Below are 5,838 nucleotides of genomic sequence, written 5' to 3'. Positions count from 1 at the left end.
TCGAGAATCACCAATGTACTTTAGACAAATGCCTCTCTGTGCTTTAAATAATCTCATCCATGCTATGCTGTGACCCCTGACTGAGTCTATAAATCCCACAGTGTGTGTGCATGTGTGTACATATTTATACACACACATATGCATACGTACATTAGGATCGCTTCAAATGGTGCAGACTTGTTCTTCACATTCCAAGACAAGGGCGAGTGCTGTAGCTCTGTTCTGCAAGGTCTGAAGTGAGAAAGCCTAGCTGTGCTTGCCTTTTCACTCATTCACACACTAGCTTTCTGTCAAAGCTAGAGAGTCCAATGGCAAAGGACTACAGTGTTCACAGTGGGTAGCTGTAGTCACTGTGAGCATGTCCTCTGCCGCAGGTCCAAAGTGCATGACTATAGAGTCAGGGTCATTTTTGTGGACTATCTGAAAGTTCTTCACAGATGGCTGGGTGACCTAGCCATGGGAGTTCAGGATGTAGGACTGAGTGTCGTCGTTCTAGACTGAGGCCTTGTGCAGTTCAGTCCGGTTCTTCATGGCTTTGTTTTGTCATTTCGAAAGCAAGCTCTCATCATTCCATGGTTGAAATGGGATCTGTTCATGATTCCTGTTTACCCCAGAATGATCGCAGACATATTTCTAGGAACTTTAAATTCAAGTACATGTGTTTAACAGATGTGACTAGCTCCTGCTGTACATGAACCTTCTCTATCAGATCCTGGGCCTTGACTGCCTGACACCATGATCATAAACTGAACTTGGTTCCCATGAGATTGGATCTGAGTTTCCCCTTTATGAGAGAAATCTTTTGGATCAGTGGAGATAAATTAGTTCAGTGTTCTGTTATTTTTCTGCTTTCTATGTGTAAGAAGAAATATGTTCCAATTTTTGTCTTTCTCCAAGTACAGATATTAGGTGGAGAAGAGACCTGGTCATTTTTATTTTTATTTATTTTTATTATTATTTTTTTTTGAGAGGTTTTTGCTATAGGGCGCGTGCGCTCACCAGACAGAGAGAGACAGAGAGATAGAAAGCGAGAAATCACCCCCCAGGGGGGATGGTCATGCCGCAATCTCTTCTCCTCCATTCTCCTCTCGGGATCTTGGGCATACACGCACACGTGCCCGGCATGAGTTTTAAGCCACCAGGTCCAGGACGCAAACCACGGTCGACTGCGTGGGAGTCCAGCGACATAGCCATTAAGCTAACTGCTGGTTCCCTTATTTTTATTTTTTAATCCCTGGTTATCTGATACTTTCCTGTGACTCCTTGAGGGGTGGAGCTATATGCCAAGTCTTCTAAGTTTTCTACTTCTACCAGCTACTTATCAGCCTGTTGGGCAGCTGGTTAAATGCAGAACTGTCTCTCTTCTTTTCTGACTTTCCTTTTCTAAATGTGGCGAATGGGATCTCTTTTTTTTTTCTTTTCCTTCTTACTCCTTGCCATTAGTCTCTTCACTGAGGTTGAAACAATCAGAGATACCATACTTTCGGAGAATCTTCTGGAGGTCTGGCTTGGGAGCAGTATCCAGTATGTTTTTCCTATCAACATGTCTTCCAGGATCACCTGCTGTAGAAGAGCCGACTGAGAACCTGAAGCTTGGTTTCTAAATCTTGGGCATCTGCCTTCAAGAAGACAGTGGAACTGTCAATGCTTTGTAGAATGACATCCCTCTGAGGAGTGAGCTTCTCCCAGCTTCTTCCTTACTGCCTCTTGACTTTGACTGGCATAGCCTGGCTTCTGGATTTCAATGTACCATGAGTGGCTCAAGGTACTTTTTTCTCTGCTTCTTCTTCAGCAGTACTTTCTGGTTATCTAGGTTCAGCTGGTGAAGCTTCACGGATTCATCTTCGAAGGCATCATAAACAGCAGTGCTTTATTACATTACTCAACATTACCAAATATCACAGGGCACCTGTCCCTCCACAGGGCCCAGGTCGGCAGTGCAATGCCTCCACATCTGCCACCAAGTTGGGGTCACATTTCCAGACCCTGAGACCTCACTGTACCTGTGTCCTTTATTTCCACATTACCCAGAAACATGTCCATTTGAACATCAGTATGTTAAAGTGATTAAATTTAGTTATTTTAGATAGCCTTTGTTAGATTGAAAAATCAAAGTCAAAGCATTATTAAATATTGGTTGTCAATTTTTAATAATCTAAAAGTGAAATTAAATGTTTTATCTGGCTGAAAAAAATTGGAAAACATTTGACCAAGTAAATTGGTTAGGGAATTTTTCTGCATTTGGGCAGGTTTCATATGCCACTGAAAAACATTTCTATTTTTCTTATTTGAACTTTAAATATAAAGGCTAATGCCTGTGTTTTACTTTTTGTTCCTATTGTCCTTTAGGAAGGTAGAAGTAGATGTAACCGTGAACTTTAGTGCTTTCTTCCTGTCAAAGTTGTCCTTCTTTAAATTTGCCTTTTGGTTGAAGTTGATGCCATAGCTAGTGCCGTGCAAGGAATGCCCGCTCAGGAGCAAACAATCTACAGCTGAGACAACTGAAAATTGGACTCATTCTAGATAGCAGGTGCTTAACATCACTGAGGTGTGCACTGAAGACAGCGTGGCTGTGTTGGGTTATGCCCATGTTGGATGCTGGTGAAAGGGTGATTGCTGAGAGACAGAGATGTCTTATTTCTGCTCTTCCAGTTTCATTTCTGAGATCCTTTTGGTCTGGCTGTTCTTCATTTTCTGTCTTTGAATGCCCATGGCATTTGCATATGTACCTTTACATAAATCTGTTTGTTCATTAAGCTAGATCTAGAGGATTTCTATTCATTTCTATTCTTTGCAATCACCCTTTCTAGAACTTAGGCTTTTACATCTTCCTTTAATTATTTTCTTTGTTCTTTTGTTGTTGTTATAGGGTGTATGCTCACCAGAGAGAGAGAAAGAAAGTGAGAAATCACTCCTCACAAGGGATGGCCATGCTGCAATCTCTTCTCCATTTCCCTCTTGGGAATCTGGGCACACAAACACACATGCTTAGTGTGTTTTTCAAGCCACTGGGTCTGGGACTCATACTGTGTGGTCAGCATGTGGGATCCAGCTGCCCTAACCACCATGCCACCTGTTGGTCCTCAATCAATTTCATGATGTGTCCATCGTTTTTATTTAACACAAAACTCTTATATAATTACATTGGATCTTATTGTTTTTAATTAATTTATTTTTAATTAATTTGTACCAAACTAAGATGGCTGCAACTTCAACTCTGATGGTTTTATCATTTAGTACTTTTATCTTTTGTAATTTTAGATAAAATTTTGTGATCATTTCTAAATTCTATAATATTCCTTTAAATAGTTTTTCTTATAAATACCATAAAATAAGACTAGATCCAAGTGGATACTCAGGATAAAAGACCAAAAAGAAAAACACCCCCAAAATCCCTATTGCTGAAGTTGGATGGATCATTGTTGTTAATGCATAAACCCAATTATTTTTATTTGTTAAAAATTTACAATAAGAAATGATTAATTCAAAAGGTCAGCATTCTATATAAATGGGACATGAACAATAATTTCATACTTTCTTTAAAGACTACACTTGAATTCTGTGAATTTATACCTTACTTTAGAACTAGGTCAGCAATTCCACACCAGGAATAGTAGTACTCAGGAGAGTGGCAAACCTCTTTCAACCTAAGTGGAATTTAAATTAAACCTAGAGTTTGCAGAGATTGTCTTTTTGAAAGAGAATAGGGTCAAGAAAATAGCCAAAATTATTTTTTTTGTAGAGGTTCATAGAAGATTTGCATTCATAAAAAGTTACTGAATTCTATAGGAAAATTTTTTGTTTTCCACTGGAACAACATATTAACTAGTATTTAATGTTAGTGAACATTTTTGGAGGTCTGTTTCTGCAAGAAGTTGGCAAAGAGTGGTTAAGCACGTGGGATTGTATGCCATATAGCTGTGGGTTTAGGAACAAAGTTTCCTTTTTCACTGTTTGAATTTAGAAAAACCACTTAGGATCTCAATGCCAATTTTCTTATTTGTGATATGGTAATAGTGGTAATAATGCTTCTCTTCTAGAATTATGAGGATTAAATAAATGTAGCACTTTGCTGTATTTACACAGCATAGTAAATCTAACACACAGTAAATCAACACAAAGTTAATCTAACACATACAAAGTTTCTATTAATGCCAGTCTTTGAATTATTGTTTATATTATAAAATAGCATATAATAGTAATTGATCATATAAAGGTTTTGAAGACTTAAAGTCAAATTAATACAGTGTGTTACATAGGATTTCTTCAATAATAATGCTTTGTTTAATATTTATTTTTGGGGACCAGAAGTTAGCATAATGGTTATGTCGCTGGACTCCCATGTAGTCAACTGCGGTTCACGTCCCGGACCCGGTGGCTTAAAACTCACGCCGGGCGCGTGTGCGTGTGTGCCCAAGATCCCGAGAGGAGAACAGAGGAGAAGGGATTGCAGCGTGGCCATCCCCCCTGGAGGGTGATTCCTCGCTTTCTGTCTCTCTGTCTCTCTCTCTCTGTCTGGTGAGCGCATGTGCCCTATAGCAAAAACCTCTCCAAAAACAAACAAAAATATTTATTTTTGAATGCACAGCTTTCAATATAAGCTTTTTCATTTCCTCAGAAGCTTGCCAACATATCACTTTGCTATGAGTTTCTAGAGTGACCTCTAAAGATTAGATTATATTTGAATGTTTTCCTTAATTATACTTTTTTATCCTTTTTTAAATTCACAGTTTGATGGCTATAATTAAATTAAATGAAATTAATGATAGATTTAGATTATAATTTTCCAAGTAATTGTTTTCTAGAGATTTTTGACTTCGGGTGCATGTGCTCACTGGAGAGAGACAGACAAAGAGACAGAGACACAGTGAGAGGGAAAGTGAGAAATCACTCCCCTCAACCACCCAGAGGGAATGACCATGCCACAATCCCTTTTTCTCCATTTTTCCCATGGGATCTTGGGCACACATGCACATGTATCCAGCATGAACTTCAAGTCTTTAGGTATGGGACTCAAACCATGGTCACCATGTGGGGGTCCAGTGACATAAAAGCTATGCCATCCACTGGTCCCCCAACTAATATTTTATATCCTTTTTCTCTTTATTCCCCCAATTCCTTTATTCAGATCACTTTCTGCGGCAAGTAAATTACTCAGGTGTAGAGTTTCTTTCAACCTCTCTTCTCTCTCCATTTCTGTCTCTGCATTTATGAGTCAGAGAATGCTGGTTGCAGAGGCAAGGGCCATTTTCGTGGCCTTACACTTCCAATCTTAATTTAGGTTCAGCCAGGACACATCTCTATTTGTTTTTTTGTGTGTTGGTTTATTCGCAATGGTCATTGAATAAAAACTTGACTCTGTGTGCGTGAGAGAGAGCAAGAAGATGAGAGGAAGAAATTGTGCTTTCCTTTGCCAGAATTTTTCAGCATCTCTGTTCCTGCTGCTATCCTTCCCTCCACTGGCTGAGGACGTGGAGTCGCATTTTTTAGATACTGTCTCATTATATCCTTGATTGTATCGTTCTCTTATTTTTTTCCTCGTGTATATCTTTTTTTTTTTCAATTAGTATGAGTTTACTGTCATCATTCTTGTGTTATATAAATATTTTCAGGTTGGGATCAGCAGTTAGCGTAATGGCTATGTCGCTGGACTCTCACGTATTCTATAGCAGTTCGAGTTCCAGACCCGGTGGCTTGAACTCACACTGGGCGCGTGTGCGTGCGTGCCCAAGATCCCGAGAGGAGAATGGAGGAGAAGGGATTGTGGCGTGGCCATCCCCCCGGGGGGTGATTTCTCACTTTCTGTCTCTCTGTCTCTGTCTGTCTGGCAAGCACAAG

At 39.6% G+C, this 5,838-nt stretch overlaps 1 pseudogene; it reads right to left on the bottom strand.

Annotated features, from left to right (window-relative positions):
- Positions 1-268: 268 nt before the first annotated feature.
- The window catches only part of LOC102483368 (tubby-related protein 3-like), a 21,866-nt pseudogene continuing 16,296 nt past the window's right edge, over positions 269-5,838 (bottom strand).

Source organism: Tupaia chinensis, unplaced genomic scaffold (genome assembly GCF_000334495.1).
Source record: "Tupaia chinensis unplaced genomic scaffold, TupChi_1.0 Scaffold000322_1, whole genome shotgun sequence".
Lineage (NCBI taxonomy): Eukaryota > Metazoa > Chordata > Mammalia > Scandentia > Tupaiidae > Tupaia > Tupaia belangeri.
This window is presented reverse-complemented; position numbering and strand designations above follow the sequence as displayed.